Source organism: Adiantum capillus-veneris, chromosome 6 (genome assembly GCF_014529385.1).
Source record: "Adiantum capillus-veneris isolate H3 chromosome 6, ASM1452938v2, whole genome shotgun sequence".
Lineage (NCBI taxonomy): Eukaryota > Viridiplantae > Streptophyta > Polypodiopsida > Polypodiales > Pteridaceae > Adiantum > Adiantum capillus-veneris.
The window spans coordinates 2,387,265-2,406,464 of NC_140936.1; the positions used below are offsets into that span (position 1 = coordinate 2,387,265).

Genomic DNA, 19,200 nt, shown 5'->3' on the forward strand with positions numbered 1-19,200 from the left:
ATAGAAGAAGAGAGCTTGAGCTCTTGCAAGCACACACGCACACACACAAGAAAAGATAGAGGCAAAAGATTGTACTTCTTCTTCTTCCACAAACTCAAGATAAGAGGTATACAAAACATAAGGAGAAATACAACGTAAAAGAGAAACTAATACAATGGTCTAGTATGAACCACTAGTGAGTGAGGTGAGTAGATAAGTGTGCCATCACTGCGATAGGTAGACCAACTCGGTGTAGTTCAGATGTAGTATCACTGGTGAAGATATGCGTATCCACCAAGGCACATCAGTGATGATGACTCTTGATGATAGTCTTCCAGGAGTTGTGCATGTTGAGCTTGACATATCAACACTCCCCCTCAAGCTCAACACCATCTCTCATATGCCAAGCATCACTCGAAACCGCCATAGCTTTGCTGCTCCAAGGGCTTTCGTGAAGATATCTGCAACATGCTCATCCGTCGCCACATACTCCAAGTTTATGTAGCCTTCTAAGACCCTCTCTGATGAAGTGGTAGTGCACCTCAATGTGCTTCGTCCTGGCATGAAACACTAGGTTTTATGCCAATTGTATGCTTCTAAGTTTGTCACAATAGATGACAACCGACGTCTGTACCTGTACTCAAAAGTCGTGAAGTAGCAATCCTAGCCATGCTACCTCACATGCCACCACTGCAGCACCCTTGTACTCTTCCTTTGTACTCAAAAAAGAAACCGTAGGTTTCTTCTTGTTGTTCCACATGATAGCAACACTCCCAAATGAGAACACGAATCTAATGGTAGACCTACGATCGTATGTACTACCAGCCCAACCTTCATGCATGTATCTATAGAGCTGCAACTCCACATTAGCCCTATAAAAGAGTGCATAATCCAAAGTAGCACTCACATAGTGCAAGGTATGCCTCACTGCATCCAAGTGTGGTTTCTTAGGAGAATGCATAAACTGACTCACCAATCTAGCTGTGTAGCTCAAGTCTGGACGTGAGATAGTCAAGTAGATCAAACTATCCACAAAGGCTTCTTGTACATGGTAGCATTATCAAGCACTTGACCTGCATCATTTCCCAACTTCAAATTCTAATCTAAGGGCATTGCAATTGGCTTACAATTAGCCATACCATACTTTTTCAACATATCCAAAGCATATTGCCTTTGTGACATCCATACACCTTCGTCCGTGCAAATATTTTTAATGCCCAAGAAATATCGCAAGTCTCCCAAGTCTTTCACGTCAAATTCTTGCATAAGTAGAGCCTGCACGCCCTCTACTTCAATCACATTATCATCTCCAACAATCAAACCATCCACATAGATACATATTACCACAATTCTTGCCTCATTCTTTTACACATACAATGAATGCTCTAAATCAGACATCTCAAAGCCCAATGAAATGAGAAATTCCACAATCCTCTCATACCAAGCTCTAGGTGCTTGCTTCAGCCCATACAATGCTTTCTTTAACCTTCATATAAGGTCACATAGCTTCATATTTTCATAACCTTGTGGCTACTCCATCTACATAGGTCCCTCCAAGTCTCCATTCAAAAATGCATTCTTTACATCCGTTTGTTTCAACACCCATTTCAATGCGGCAGCCACAGCAATAAACACACGAGCGGTAGCCATCTTAGCTACGGGCCTGAACGTCTCCTCATAATAAATCCCATAGGTCTATGTGTAACATTTGGCCACAAGTATAGCCTTGTACCAGCTCACACTGCCATCATCATTATGCTTTATTTTATAAACCCACTTACATCCAATTGTCTTCTTATCCTTTAGTAATGGCACCGATTCCCATGTTTCATTTGCACCAAGTACAGCCATCTCTTCGTCCATAGCTTGGCGCCATTTTTCATCATTGATAGCATCCTCAAAACATGTGGGTTCTACTTCCTATGTAATCTTCACCATAAATGCACAATGACGAGCCACATAACTGTCATAAGTCAGTCTCTGCACAAGATTTCTTGCTCTTTCTAACCTGCATAGTCCAGGATCACTTCCAAATGCCCTATTCCCTGCTTGCATTCTTCTTGCACCCTGAATCTTCATAGAGGGTCTATAAAACTCCTCATTCAAACTCTACTCAGAACCACTGTCATTGCCATCATCATAACCAGCACTCAAATTTGGCAACTTAGGGGCATCGTCAACTTTTTCCTTTCCTTTCCTTGATACATTTGAAGAGTTTTCAGGACTCACTCTTTCACGTAACCTGCCACTCCATGGATTCTCACCATGACTTGCACTAGAGGACCCTTGTGTCCCGCTCAAAACTTATGACTACGCACTTGCAGTTTTTTGCAGCCACATTATCTCTTACATCAGCCCCCAAATCGTCTTTTACATTAGCACACCAGCTTTCCATTTCATAAAAAAATGACATCCTTGCTCACCCTCACTTTACCAGTGAGGACATGATCGTAACATTGTACCCTTTTTGCTCAAGGGAATAGCCAATAAACGCACATTTTTTTGCTTTTGGATCAAGCTTACTTCTTATCTCATCCGGCACATGCACATAAGCAATACATTTAAAATCTGATACGTTGGGTTTTTCACCACTAAACTTTTTTTCAAGTGTCATATTATGTATTATAGCAGTAGGGGTCCTATTCATAATGTAGACACATGTAGCAACAGCCTCATCCCAATAGTAATGAGGCATGTTCTTCTCATTCATCAATGCTCTAGCCACTTCTGCAATGTGCCTATTCTTTCACTCAGCAACACCATTTTGCTACAGAGCATATCTGCATGAAAAGTGCCTTTGAATTTCATGCTTTTTCAAAAAACCATTGAATTCATTGGAGAAATATTCTCCCCCTCCATCTGACCTCACACACTTTACATGTTTTCCAGTTTGTTTTTCAACCATAACTTTGAAAATTTGATATTGCATAAAAACCTCACTTTTTTGCTTCATGAAGTAGACCCATACCATCCTTGTATGGTCGTCAATGAAACTCACATAGTATCTACCTCCACCCATAGATGCAATCTTTGCCGGACCCCATACAACTGTATGCACTAAAACGAATGCATTCCTAATCACGTGCTTATCAAGAGGAAAGGAATTTTTTGCCTACTTTCCAAATTGACAAGCTTCATATACTATTTGTATTTCAACAACTCGAAACATAGGTAAACATGTAACCATCTCTTTAGTTTGCATCATTTTTAGCCTCTGCAAATTTACATGAACAATATGTTTGTGCTAAATCTCTATATTTGGAACAACACTTGCACCTCGTGCAAACATGACATCATTCACCTTGGACACATTTACATCCAAAGTAAACATTCTGCCCACTTTCTTTTCTTGCGCAACCAGTCTTCCATTCTTCTTATGCTCTTTGAAAAAGAGATCATCCATGTTAAACTTGACATGTAAACCTTGCTCAACCATTTTCCCTACAAAAATGAGGTTCTTGGTAATGTTGGGTATAAATCAGCCAGGTACTTCACTTTACCATCTTTCATAGACAATGGCACATTTCCTGTATGCATAATAGGATGAGCAGTACCATCCCCAGTTTCCACATAACCAGGACTTTCTAAAGTCTGCATTTCCTTAAACCATTCACCATGGCTGGTCATGTGATTTGATGCACTAGAATGCACATACCAGATATCATCACTTGATTTTTTCACATTTGCAAAGCATGTGTTGCATCACAAATAGCTTCTCAAGCTCATCTACATTCTTGCTATTGGTTGCATAATTGTTTTGTTGCCTCTGTCTGGACAATCATGTTCAAAGTGACCATGTATTCTACAACCCCAACATACTACATTTCCATGTTGACCTGCATTATTGCGTTGTGCATTTCCACTACCTCTTGAACTCCCCCTACCTTGAAAGTTTCCTTGACCACCACCTGTGTTCTGACCATGATTGTTTTTTTGTTGTTGGGATTGGTGGTTGCCTCTTCCTCGGCCTCGTCCACGACTTGTGCCACATCCTCCTCTTCCTCTGTTGTCGAAAAGGACCTGTTCAAAAAATTTTCCACCTTATGTCGAGGAGTCTTCCTCAAGTTCCTTCTCTTCCACAATCAATAAAGACACCAAAGTTGTAAACGAAGGAATGTTCTCTCGAAGATGGATGCTAGTTTTGAATTGTTTGTATTCATGACCCAAACCTTGTAGACAGACTTCTACTTTATCATCATCATCAAATGTAACACCAATCAATGCAAGTGACTCACATATGTTCTTTATCTTCAATGAATAGTCATTGATGGACAAGGTTTCTTCTGCACAATATTCAATTCAATATTCAACTGCATCTTCCTTGTCTTTGTGTTGGTCACATCCAATGACAACAAAGTGTCCCAAGCCTCCTTAAGAGATTGAGCATACTGTATATTCCCAATCATAGTGTCTTGTACACTAACACACAACCAATACATGACTTTTTGAGCTCCCTGGTTCCAATCTGTAAATGTCTTAATTTGCACGGCAGTCACACCTTCCTCTTGCAGTAGTGGTGCTACCACATGCTCTCCATCAATGTAGTCCCAATAAACTTTGCCCATAAGGAAATTAGTCATTCTGAACTTCCAAGCATGTAAGTTGTTCTTGTTTAGCTTCTCAATGAAAATATGGTTGAGCCCATCATTGTTGGACGACATGTTTCCTATGCTTTACACAGTCTTCCAGCAGCTTGCTACTAAAAATAGTCGATTACCACCTGTAACCACAATCTTCGTACATACACCTATTTCACTGTACTAAATAGTATATGTGCACAATACATCCAAACCAAATCTTTCTGCACCACCTATATATAGATCTGTAGAATCTTGAACCTTAGCGTTTGTGCATGCGAATGCACTCTAACTCCAGAACGGGGGTCGAAACGCACCCGGAATGGAAATCTGGTTTTGCAATCCCAGTCTAAAGGACTATATAGAACCTGGAGACACACACACTCTCCAAGTGAAGTCGCCCGAATCGGAGATCACTGATGATTGCTCCCGGGCATACCGAAGCCGTTTCCTAGACTGCTCATGCTTGTTGCTCCAATCTCCTCAAACACAACCAGGCTCTGATACCATGTCAAGAGACTAAGAAGAAGAGATCTTGATCTCTTGCAATCGCGCGTGCGCGCACACACACACACACACACACACACACACACACACACAAAAGGATGGAGGCAAAAGAGTGTACTTCTTCTTCTTCACAAACTCAAGATAAAAGGTCTACAAAACATAAGGGGAAATACAACATAAAAGGGGAACTAATGCAACGTTCTAGTATGAACCGCTACTAGTGAGTGAGGTGAGTAGATAAGTGTACCATCATTCAGGTAGGTAGACCATTTTGATGTAGTCCAACTGTAGTATCACTGGCGAAGGTATGTGTATCCACCAAGGTGCACCAGTGATGGATGAATGTCAGTGATAGTCATCCACGTTTCGTACATGTTGAGCTTGACACCTCAACATACATTCTCGCTTACATGGGGAGATCCCTCTTAGTAGGGAGATGAAAGAGAACACACACACACACACACACACACACACCATAAGATCTCCCTTTCACACTTACATGGGGCAAGCCCTCTTAGTAGGGAGATGAGAGAGAACACACACACACACGCACACACAGACACACACACTACAAGAGCCCCCTTTCACACTTACATGGGGCAAGCCCTCTTAGTAGGGAGATGAGAGAGAGCACACACACACACAACACACACACACACACACACATTTTACCACCTGATGCTAGCTTTTTTAAGTATCAAATTAAACTTTCCAAGCTTAGTTCACACTTGCTAGTACACACACACACACACATTCCACCACTTGCTGGTAGCCTGTTTAAGCATCAGATTGAGGTATATTATGCCATTTCTTGTCGATACTCTAGGTTCTATTTAAGGGGACCCACAACTTTTTGTTGCTAGACATGGGATAGGACCCTTAGAAGGGTATGATGGTTACAAGGTGTGAGTAATATAATTACTTCCTATTGTCATCTACCATGCCGTGAGGAGCTTGGGTTAACCTACTGTGCCAGATGACAATCGCGGGCGGCTATTCTTCCACGTTTTTCCACAGGGAGCCCGATCTTCTCAGTATACGCTACAGACAATTAGCCATGAGTGAGGGTGACCGTCCTTCTCCTATTTAAAGAGGTGAGGGTGCATTCTACCCCTCACTTAGCTCTGCGTGTGTTTTACTTGCATTAAGAGTGAGGACTATGTATTTTTTCACCTTTGTTGCACCAAGCATGGAGCTTATAACTTAGCCAACTCAGGTTGGTCACTAAGCTTAACATCAATAATCTCGTTACTGTCATTTTTTTTATTAAATGGTAAAGCGTTGTTTCATAAAAATGCTTGTACTTAGCAGATGATGTACTTAAAGCTGGGATGGATATACTTAGCATGGCATGATGTAAGTGGGTGGACCTCTGTTTGGTTGGCTTAGTTTAACATTAAAAAGCATTACTCAGAGGTTGTTCCTCATTCTTCAGCCTGGTAAGGACCACCAAAGTGGTCGACTTTGGCTGGCATTACATGGTAAAGGTGGTTTTTTTGGGAGCATTATTACGGTACTATTACTGGTTTTTTTCAAATTTGGTCATTATTCAACTTGACAAGGACGTTGCCTTAGCCGTCTTTACTGAACTTGGGTCTAGCTGGTAGGGTGGCAGCTCTTGCAACTTTTCTTTCTGGGACACCCTTTTCTTGGCCTTCACGACAACTTGCATTGCTCCTATCAGGGCAATATAGTGTCAAAAATAGAAAATGCTGCAAATTCTGGTCTGAAATGCCTTGAGTCTGAATTGCTGACAGATGATGTCCATTTGTCTTCAAATCAATTTTGGAGCATGCATAGATGCATAAAACATGTAGAGATCAAAATCATACAGTTCAAGCAAAAATTACAATAAAAGTAAATAATCGTGATTATTTACAGTTGGGATTTTTTCTAACTTTTTTTGCATTTTTGACATGATAGGCTTGAAACATATAGGATTTAGGTGCTCTAAGTGAAGTGTGGATTCATTTGAGTACACTGGGTGGAATGGTGCCAAATTTAGGCTTTCAAACTCTAAAACAGTAGATATACTGAGATTTTGAGTTTTTGAGATTCAAACTTGCTCAAACTTGGTTAGTGGACTTAGGACATTATGTTCTTTGGTCTCATAAGTTCAAAGTTACAGATTTTATTCATTGTGGTAAGAAAGTAAATAATCGCCAGTTGATGACTTGTTAAGGGCATTATTAGGTAGTTTTGCAAAAATCACACGTTAACATCCAACTTTTTCCTCCCTCTTCAAACATTGCCCTTAATTACTTAGTTCCCTTCCACCCCTCCTAGATGGCGTACTCCGAGATGACTGTGTGCATGGGTTGAACAATCATGTCTATGCATAGCCTTGGTTGGCTCTACCATTCTTTGAAGATCAATGCAATTCAAGCCATTATGCTATACAAGAGTTGGGTCTTGAGTAATTAACTCAAGGGTTTCTGAGGTTGAGGTTTTCTTTTGTTGTCTCCCAAAGAGCAAATCTTATAGCATGTGTGCTCTGTGCATTATTGTACCGTCAAGATGCTTTGGCACACTGATTTCCTGAGTTGTTGGTATCAATAATGATGGTTGTTGAGATTTAACTCGCCATTGGTATCTTGGTTTTTCTTCAATGAAATGTTGTGGTTGAGTGTTTTGAGGCTTAACCCTCCACTGCTTCATCAGTTTTATAGTTTGTGGAGAAGACAAGTGCTCCTTGTTCTTCCAAATCCATTTTGTTTTAGGTCCCTGCTCGCAGACGCTCTTCTTTGTGTTTTGAACCCTGGAACCGTCTTTTCTACAGTGGATGATGTTTTGGGCACCCAGATTTGAATCGGCTTGTCCTTAAGTTGTGCTTTTGGTACCCAAATTTGCCTGACTCCTTGCATGCTACTTGTAGCATTTTCTTGTCTATAGGATGGAGAAGATTTATTGCTTCGTGGTTTGTTCTGTTGGTAACCTCATTTCCATTCCTTTTTGCTTGGTGCAATTGAAACAATGAATTGTCTGCCTTTAGGTGATAGCTCGGAGATGATCAGTATCCCAATCTGGTACTGTCTTGTACGTCCGCATCCATGAGATTCCAAGAGTCATTGTTTCATTCATGTGTTCATTTGGTAAGCATAAAAACTGATGAGGGCATGAACATCCATGTACTATCACATTTAAGTTGACTACTCCAATGTCGGTGTTGGGTTCTTGTTGCATCCTTTAATATTTGATATTTCTGAAGTCAAAGACTGATTCGTTTCTTTCTTGTATGTGGAATAACTGACTGCATTTACTCGAGCTCCTGTATCAAATAATGCATTTGTGCTATGGTTGTTCAACTGTACTTTGATGCGAAGGTCCATTCCATCTAACCATTCACCATTTGTTGATACTACTTGCATCTTTCTGTAATTCCCATAGTGGGTCATCTAGTTCCAGAGTGTTGATGGGAATAGGTATTTGCTAATTTTTTAGCGCAGCTTTCATTTTGAGTACTCTAAGCCGAGCTTCCTCTTGGGCTTCCTCAATGACCTGCTATCATTTTATCTTTCTTTTGCTTTGCTGCATGCATCTTTTCTATCAAATCATTGGTTAGTGGCAAATTGTACTTCTTTAAACGGCATACATTAATCCAATTAGCCATTGGTTCACCATCTAGGGTGGACAACTTAACTGCTCCACTTGGAAATACGTCTTCAATGATAAACGGCCTGTTTCTCTTTTTCTTAAACTTGGGAATGTGTTGCTTAAGGGAATAGACTAAAACTAAGTCCTCTTTTTTTAAGGATTTTTGTGACTAGATGGGAATCAAAAAACTGTTTTTGTTTCTGCTTTTGTGCATAGATGTGAGCTACAGCTGTTAGCCTTAGCATATCAAGGTTTTCCAAATCTTCAAGCCCCCCTGAAAATTCATGTCCAGTCCATTCAAGATCCTTAGCTACCCTTAGTGTTGGCAATAGAAATTCTATCGGCAGTATGGCTTGAAGACCATAAATAAGGTTAAAGGATGTAGCATTTAAAGCTATCTTGAATGAAACTCTATACACCCATAGAGCGGCATGGAGATTCATTTCCCAATCTATCCGTCCGGAACTAACCACTTTAGTCAATACTGAGCTAAGAATTTTATTCTTATGCTCATCTTGTCCATTTGCTTGTGGGTGATAGTGAGCCGATTTATTATGTGAAAGAGTGGTGGTAATGCGTGTGCTAGTCTCCACCCAACCATGATATCTTATAGCCTCCCCCTAGCGTACACATTGTTTGGCTATACAGCTGGCCTTGCCCGTAGGACCCATGTCCTTACATTACCCCCCCTCCCCCCCCCTTGGAGAATCATTTTTGTCTTAAAAACCGAACGTAGAAAAACGTTTCTTAAGTGCAGAGACATTCTCCCATGTAGAACCTTCTTCAGGTCTGTCTAGCCATTTTACCAACACCTCTTGTCTGACATGATGTTTGGTGCGAAGCTCGTGAGAATCCAAAATCTTTTCGGGCTCATGAGGGATGCTTGGCGGTTTGATAAGGTCAACTAACACACCTGTGTCAATGACATTATCATTACGTCCTAGCTGTTTTTGTAAACGGCTAACATGAAAAATAAGACAAACTCATGAGTGATCTAGAAGAGGTAACTGATAGGCCACTTGACCTATACTTTTGAAAATGGTAAATAGCCCACAATAGCATGGTGAAAGTTTAGCAACTTTTCCCGTCTTCAGAATTTATGAATGCTCTGGAACTTTGAGGAAAACCTTGTCTCCTTCTTCAAAAGTAGAAAGACGATGATGCTCATTTGCGTACTTATTATATCGATCTTGAGCTTGCTTAACATCATGTCGAGCAACTCGAAGCATGTCAAAATGGTCTTGGAGAAAATCCTTCTCTTGTTGTATCTTCTCCTTAGCCAACCCCACCATAACGGGTGATCTAAGTTGAAATCCATACAAAAGCATAAATGGACTAAACTCTGTAGTCACATGCTTTGAACGATTATAAGCAAATTCCAACATAGGTAAGTAGTCTTCCCAAATGGTTTGCTTCTTGCTAACATACGCTTGTAGCATATCCTCTAGCACTTGATTAACTCTTTCTGTTTGACCATCCATTTTTGGATGATCAGCCGTACTTAGATTAAGTTTAGTTTCCAACTTTTGGAACACAGCTCCGTGAAAGTGATTATCGAACTTTTGATCTCTGTCACTAACGATACTAGCTAGAAGACCGTAGAGTTTATATATATGCTCTACAAATATCCATGCTAATTTCGGTGTCTTAACCGTAGTCTTAGTGGGAATGAATTGACCCATCTTGGTGAGACGATCTACAATTACCCATATGGCATCATGGCCACAATCTGTAGTAGGTAGTCCTACTACAAAATCCATAGAGATACTCTCCCACTTACCTTAAGGAATCTCTAAAGGATGTAAAAGGCCACCTACCTTGAGGCACTCTGCCTTATTAACTTGGCACTGTTGGCAGTTTAGTACGTACTTTTGAACATCATGATGTAAGCCCGACCAATAAAATTGCCGTCGAACTAAGGCATACGTCTTACGAATACCTAGATGACCAGCACTTGGACTATCATGACACTCAAATAAAATTTGGTGCCTAGTGTCTGAGTCCTTTGGCACACATACTCTACCCTTGTTGAGTAAGTAGCCATCATCAAAGGAAAAAATCTTCCATCGCTTAAGCTCTTCCTGAGTAGGGGTGGAGCTCTGTGTGTTAGAGTTTTTATATGCGCGTGCAGAGACATGTTGATCTGGCTGTACAGAGACATATGAGTGTGAGGGATCACTTTTTAAAACTGTACTCCACGCTTTAGCATATGATTGATCTTGTGCACACTTGCCACATAATGACTCTAAAATTCCACTCTTTATTTTCGTGAAAGCAAGTGAATTAATATGAGGCATCCGGCTTAGTGCATCCGCTACTACATTATATCGCCCCTTGCGATATCGTAGCTTACAATCATAATCTTGAAGGATTTTGGCCCATCTAGCTTTATGGCCCTTCAAGTCTGTTTGAGTAGTAAACCATTTGATACTCTCATGGTCAAAAACTACTTCAAACTCGGCACCATATAAATAGTGTCACCACTTTTGTAAAGCGTGAATTATGGCATAGAGCTCTCTCTCATAGATAGAATAATTTTGTCGAGCTCTATCTAATGTTTTACTTTCAAAGGCTATAGGTATTCCCTTCTGGAGAAGTACCGCACCAATTGCTTTATCACTAGCATCGGTCTCTACCACAAACGGCTTGAGTGGGTCAATGATTGCTAGGATGGGAGCGGTGGCTATAGCTACCTTGAGCTGTTCGAAACTGCGTCTTTGGGCTTCTTCCCAAGAAAAGGTCTTACCTTTTTTTTAAAGTTGATCCATCATGGGAGCAACAATTTTGGCATAATCACGGATATATTGTCAATAAAATCCATCCATGCCTAAAAATATTTGAAGCTCCTCAACTGTGTTGGAATGTGGCCATTGAAGAATGGGAGCGACCTTGTTAGTGTCCATTTTGATGCCAGAATAAGAGATCACATGACCGAAGTAATCTATCTCTGTTTTAAAGAAATCACACTTGCTTTGCTTAGCATACAATGTGTGAGCTCGTAGCTGTTTGAACACTAATCATAAGTGTCCTATGTGTTCATCTTCAGTCTTACTGTAAATGAGAATGTCATCAAGGAAAACCCCAAAACAAATTTTCCAAGATAGGGGCGTAAGACACGATTCATGAGTGTCATAAATGTAGCTGGAGCATTGGTTAGACCAAAAGACATAACCAAAAATTCAAAATGCCCGAACCGTGTTCTAAAGGTAGTTTTGGAGATATCTTGCAAAAGGATACACACCTGGTGATATCCTGAACAAAGATCTATCTTTGTATAGTATCTTGCCCCATGGAGTTGATCAAACAACTCATCCACTCTTGGTAGCGGATACTTGTTCTTGATGGTTATGGCGTTTAATCCGCGATAACCTACGCACATGCTCATAGTACCATCTTTCTTTTTTACCAATAGAATTGGTGATGCCCAAGGAGAAGTGCTAGGTCTAATGGAACCATGAGCGAGGTAGTCAGCCAACTAACTCTCAACCTCCTTGGCTTCTTTAGCACTCATACGATAAGGTGATTTACTCATTGGTTTAGTGCCTGGCAAGACATCTATGCCATGCTGCACATCACATATAGGGGGTAAACCCGTGGTAAATCACTTGAGAACACATCACCATAATTCGTGAGTAAGTGAGTAAGTGAGTCAGCTTTTGCCGTGCAAAAGGAGAAATTAAACTAGAGTTATGCTGGGATGGAGAATCTTGTAAATTCCTGTAATGTTTGTTCTACAACAGTTGCACGTTGCTCTATAGAATCAAAATTGAGAGCACTTTTCTCATTATATTTGTTAACACTTTGCTTATCATTAGAATTCTTTACACTTTGCATACCATTACTAGAATTCACTGCACTTTGCTCTTGAGAATTCACAAGACTTGGAGACAAGAAGTAACACAAAAAGACTTCAACTATTAAATCTGCTTTTAGCAAAATAGAAAGCTCGGTTGTGTATATAAGAGGTGCAGATGGTATATTTTTCTCACCAAGCAAAAGCACATGTTTATCATTGGCCATGAAGGATAAGGAGTTGTGTTCATAACTAGTGTGCAATGTGTTTCCTAAGCCATGGAGCCACTCCCGTCCTAAAACTAAATCAGCACGGTCCATGTTCATAACTTGGAAGTCAAGGGTCATCGTATGATCTTGAAAAATAAGCTTAACCCCATGAACTATCGTGTCCCATACTTCTTTATCATTCCCGCACATCTGCTCCACCACATACTTGTGAGAGCAGGGAGTCTATGTAAGCTTAAATTTCTTGACTAGCTTATAGTTCAAGAAGTTATGAGTTGCACCATCATCAACTAAAATACGAACACGTTGGTCGTTAATAGTGCCATGCATGCGAATCAAATCATGGGGGCCAAAGGTGGGCTACCACATTGAAGCAGGCACACAACACTTGTGCTTTTCTTCCATATCAAGAACCTGTACAACACAATATTTAGGAGATGAGTTTAATGTGAGGTGTTGCACCGTGTGCATGGCCTTTTCTTTGCCTTGCAAAAGAGGACAGTCTTTCTTGTTATGTTGGTCCGAAAGACATCTAAAACACAAATTGTGTTTCTTTGCATGCTCAAAATCAGCAGTGCTGAGAGAACCACATGGAGTATCTCGTGAGTGCTTAGGCTTCTTAGCCTCTTGTGGGTGTGGAGAGGTAGATTGTCTCTTATTCCTCTTGGAACGTGTGGGAGATCTACCTTGCCATTGGCCTTTACCCACATTGCTCTTAGCAAAATTATTCTTAGAGTAGGGAACATTTCCTTTCCTCTCTTGTTCATCATCATATCTTTGGGTATGACTGATGGCTTCTTCCAAAGTTTTTGGATGTTGGGTCTTGACATGAAGACGATTGTTTTGTCAAGACCCCTATTAAAACCCCGTATCTTTTAATTCATCTAGACCTTCTAGTTTTAATATGATTTTCCAATACTTAGATAGGTACTATGTGAGAGAGAGGCCAGACATGCGGCATGCATCCCATGCTAACCAATTCTTATCTTCCTTCATTGGAGTCCAAAAACTCTTCGGAGAAAGAAGCTTGAAACGTAGCCCAAGACGGAGGATGATCATCTATTGGAAATTTCATTCACCACTTATAGGCCTTGCCTTTAAGAGATAGACTTGTGTCCATAGCCATCTTTATATCCGGGGTGTGTTTCAATCTATGAATATCACTCCATTTGTGTAAGAACGTATTGACCGCATTCTTGTTGAGATCAAACTCTTCCCTGTGAAACTCAAGAATGGTGATATTCTTAAGTAATGCATTGCTACCTTTTGCATCTTTTGAAGCACTTGTCTCTTAGACTCCTTGAGTTGTGCGAGCTTGGTTCCCTTGAACCGTGCCACTTGTGACTCCTTGAGCCGTCTCTAAATTCACAAATTTCATAAGTAACTCCGTAAGATTGGTAGCATTTGCATTGAGTGCAGAGAGGTTGCGTTCAAATACGCTTTGGTGATGTTACAAAGTCTTGAAAGTAGTCATTCTACAAGCCCATGATCTCCTAGATCATCATCCTCATGCATATTAGTGTCAGCAACACCCGTGGTGCCCTGGTTTTGATCTACGTGCTCAAAATCAAAAGTGTGTGTAGGTGGGATATCCTCACTGGCCATGGCAAACACACACTAATGTAAAGAGAGAAAAAACGTCAACTTGTACCTTGTGAAATGGAAGTCTTTGTGTTTTGTATGCTCCGTAATTTGCGCTTTACATGTTGTTCGTCGTAAGAACATCTTTGTTGACTCTTTACAAAAACTCGTCGTTTTTGTGAAGGCTTTTGTTCACTTTGAAGCTATATCCTTGAGGAAAAAAGAATTTTTGGAGGAAAACTTGCCTTCCTCCAAGAAGTGAAAAGGAAGGGTGAAACTACTTCCTTGAAGTTTGAAGCTTTCTCTTTCCTTCTAGATTTCCTTTCAACATAAGTATGCTATCTTTCCTTATTATACACGACAAGGATCAATAGCTTGATGGTAAAGTGTTGGCCTTCTATCCTCATGGGGTGGGTTCAACCCTCCTTCATGCGAGGGTTAAGCGGGGCTTCCTACGCGTACAATCAACGGTGCCAATGGAAGCCTTCGGAGCCTCGGTGTCGTTGATTTGCCGGTTGAGTTATCCCTGGTCGCCCGTTGTGGAGGGCGTGTTTGGGGTTGTCTGTCCACGTGCATTGCGCACAGGGAATTGTGTCTACCTTCTTTTTGCTGCACAATGGAGACGTCACTGTGTCTGCGAAATGTCGGAGATAAGTAGCGTGTCGCATGCACATGCAACCCGCTTTTCCCCTCCTCTCAAAAATAGCTCGGATACCAATGAAAGAGTGGTGGTAATGTATGTGCTAGTATCCACCCAACCGTGCTATCTTATAGCCTCCCCCTAGCGTACACACTGTCCGGCCATGCCGGTGGCCTAGCCCGTAGGACCCGTGTCCTTATATTATGGATGACCATAAATTCATCAAGCAGATACTCAATTATCTCATTAAGGAAATGAGTTCCCCTATCATTGACAATTTCTATTGGCAGTCCATATCTTGTGAACACATTCTCATACAAGAATGCGGTTGTGGTTCTGGCATCATTATTTTGGGTTGCTTTAGCCTCTATCCACTTGGTCAAATAGTCTGTAGCTACACTAATATTTTGAGCTTGGGTTCTATAAGCAGGTGGCTGTATTGGCTCAACAAAGTCTATACCCCATTTTGCAAAAGCTCTAGCCCCCATCATTGGTCTTAAAGGCATGCTATCTAGACGGGTTGGCATTTTTGCTCGTTGACATGCATCACAACTTCGAACATATTCTTTGGCATCTGCAAAAAGTGTTGGACACCATATGCTTTCTATTAAGATTGCTCTTGCGGTGGTTTCACTCAAAAAGTGACCTCCAGCTAATCCAACATGTGCTTGTTCTATAACGAGAATATATTCGTCTTCATTTGCCACAAAGGCGCTAGCGCTGCCAAAGTGTGTCCACCATAGAAGATGGCATGGGCAGGTATGTGCAAGCTAGCAGAAGCATGGCAAAGGGTTGGAGTAGCTGTAAAGATCATGGGCTGACAGGTAGTGATAGAGATGTATGGATGATGCAGCTTATAGGCCAAGAAAGACTCCAGAAGACACTAATTTAGGGAGCAGGTGAAGGAGGTTCAAGGTCCTATATTTGGGTCCAAGAATGTAGAGCTTGAAGTGATGAAGGAGTAGGTCTAGACGGCTCATCAAATAAAGCTACAGAGCCCAATATATTGAAGTTTGAAGGTTCAATGCGTTGCAGATTCTTGCCGGACAGGGTAGCTAGGGACAGGTGGTCTAAGTGGATGTCACTGTATAGGCATGTAGTGCTTGATTTATGGAGCATACCCATCTTTTCAGATTGCAGATTAGAGCTACGGATTGCAATTTATGGCCAATTGAAGTTTTGACGGGGGCTAGGTTGGTGCCCACCTGACCACATGGGGAGTCGTGCCATCTGGTAATTTTTGGGTTGCAAAAAAGTTCAAGAAGATGTTATGCGGCATGTGGAGCTAGCAAGAGTTGACTGCTCGTCAAACAGAGTCCAGAGCAAGAAGTCACAGAAGCCGAAAAGTTGGGTTCATTTGCTCGGAATTGGCTACAGATGAATATGCGTGATTTGGCGACCTTATTAGGCGGGCCTGGAAGAGTCAAGAGGAGGCAAGGGTTGCCTAGAACAAATGTTATGACATAAGCCGCATAGTGTGGTCCTTCGGTTTTCGAAGCTCTGGACATTGCGGACTAGGAGTCATGCTGGCATTTGGGCAGTTCTTCATAGGAGATCATGGGACAGGATGGGGTTTTGCACTGTTCTCGATCTGCGTTGGAGCAGCGGTTGTGGAGCATACCTGTCTTTGGGGATATCTTGAATATTCATGTTATCAATACATCTTCTCTCTCTTGTACTGTGTGTTCGGTTGCATATCAATGAAGAATACGGTGTTCTATTTCTGTAACTTGTCTTCTGTTCTGCCTTCCTGTGTTATAATGTTCATATAATGTAAGGAAGTTTGAGGGTAATCATTCCCGTAATGCTTATTGCTCCTCTGCGGGCAATAGCCATTACATCTGGTGACCACGATGGGCGATGGGCGACCTGCGGTGAACATGCATGCGCACTAGGTCGCAGGGTCTTCCTAACCTTGTGGTTCCAATTGTGGGGAGACATCGGAGGAAGACGGTTCAGATGAATTCAGTTTTTCTACATCACAGGCTGAGGAAATGTATCTCCATCACCAAGTTCGGTGCGTGGTAGGCGTATTCGGCTTGCGCGGCGTACTCCACGAAGTCAGTCATGTCCTCCTGCCATGCGTTCACCCTCACCCACCCATGTTGCTCCACCACCGTCTCCAGTAAGCAGTCCTGGGGTTTCACCGCCATTGTCCCCACCTCCTAGTGTTCGTAAGCTTTTTCCACGAGGGGGTACAATTGGGCAAGGGACGATGGCACAACCTCAGATTAAGTATAGTCATTTTTGAGGTTTTTCAAAGGAAGACCCTGATGCACATTTGCGACAATTTAATAAAGTGTATGGATTGAATCATCCTGGGGTGGTGATTCCTCTTCATCAACAACCAGTGTTTGAATCTACACTTTCCGAAAAAGCTACCAAATGGTTGTCAGAATATCCTGATGATCATTTTCAGACGTATGACGAAGGGTCCAGAGCGTCCTTGAGACGGTTCAGAATGGAAAAAACGATCCGTCAACATTTGGGAAAGCTTCGTACACTGCGTCAAAAGTCGTTGCCAGTAGAAGATTATGCTGCAAAATTTCGGATGCTTTTGCAATGGGTACCTCAGGCACAAAGACCAACAGCCGAGGTGTTGAATGATTATTTTTTGTGAGGAGTCAATAAGAATCCCAGAACTGCTATGTCAATAGTGGATAAGGTAACTACTCCACTGGATAATGTAATTGCAAGGGCTGTTGTAGAAGGAGAAGCTTTGGAGGATACGGAATACCAAAAGAAATCAAAGAAAAAAGAGCAGAAGAAATCTCATCGTAAGTCTCAGGGAAGTGGCAGTGATAGTTTGGAGTCGAAGACTGCAGATTCAAATTCCTCAGACTCAGGCAATAGCGATTCGGGGAAAGAATCAGAGGAGGCACCTCGGAGAAAATCCTAGCGTCAAGGGAAAGGTGTTCCATCCGGGTCGTTAGAATCTACTACGGTGGTTAAAAGTCTGAAGGAGCTATGGTGTACTCAGTGCCAAAATCCGAAACATGCCGCTCAAGAGTGTGCAATGAATCAGAAATGGTGCGCGATCTACATGGCCAACACTTATAATATAGTGAAATGCTATTTTAATGGTCGGGGTCATAGGAGTCGGGATTCTTTTACATGGCACCCACCACAGTCAGGGCAGGGACAAGAGCCTGCGGTGGCGATGGCTCATGCTCACACATCTGAGGTGCCCTTTCAAGGACAATCAGGGGGACGGGGTCAAGGAGGGGGTCGTGGTCGCGGAAGAGGTGGCCGAGATCCTAATTGACCCAAGACATGCCTTTTCTGTTTGGGGGCTGGGCATTGGCAGTCCGAGTGTTCAGAGGCTATGGAATATGATTGGAAGAAGCAGGAACGTGCTATGAGAAAGCAGCCTAGTGTGGCTATGGTTCAGATTGAAGGGTTGGAGGAGTCAGATCCGCTGGTTTCACTGATTACGTGTTCGGGAAAAAATGTGGTTCCAACAGCAGATGTTAAGCTTTCGGATTGGGTGACTCAAGAAGATGTACGGAAAAAGACTGTGACGTGGATTCCACAATCATCACCACCATTGCAGCCATCAAGACCATTGACTGCTGGTCTGGAAACAAATGAGGGGAAGTCAGAAACAAGGTTGATACTAGGCAAGGGGATAATTGGAATTCAGTTTGGAAAGAGGTCCTCGATGTGTCAATACAAGTTCCTTTGGGTTCATTACTAAAATTTGTTCCGAATTTTCATAAAGCCTTGCTAAGTTAGAAGTCCAAAGAAATGATGGAAGTTGACATTGCAATAGCTGAGGGTGAGGGAGACGAGTCAGCCCCATTGCCAGCAAATAGGATCACGGATACCCGCATCCGAGAGCTTTCAGTCAGATATCATGGTACATACATTGACAAAGTACTGTTAGATGGCGGTGCGGGAGTAAATATTATTACTCAAGTAGCTTGTGAGCGTTTTGGACTCAGTGATTGGGAATCTTCACCCTTTTTCGTCCGCATGGCAGATCAAAGATGAGTGCAGCCAGTAGGATTACTTTGAGGCATTGTCCTGGATGTAGCTGGCTTATCTTTTACTGTTTATTTAGTAGTCTTGAATATTGAGGATCACAATCAGGATTATCACATTATTTTGGGGAGACCATGGTTACAACAAGCCAAGGTAAAGCATAATTGGGAGGCAAATATGCTTACAGTTAAAAAGGGTCGCAGGAAAGTTTGGGTGATGTTGGGAACATGCACGCAACCAGTTCAGGCAGCATGTCCTGTGATAGCAATTTTTGAAGGCTAACCCGGATTTAGTTTCTTTATATCTTGCAGAAATTTC

At 41.8% G+C, this 19,200-nt stretch overlaps 1 pseudogene; it reads right to left on the reverse strand.

The window, feature by feature from the left end:
- Positions 1 to 3,091: 3,091 nt before the first annotated feature.
- On the reverse strand, positions 3,092 to 10,954 carry LOC147455062 (uncharacterized; annotated as a pseudogene).
- Positions 10,955 to 19,200: the final 8,246 nt, after the last annotated feature.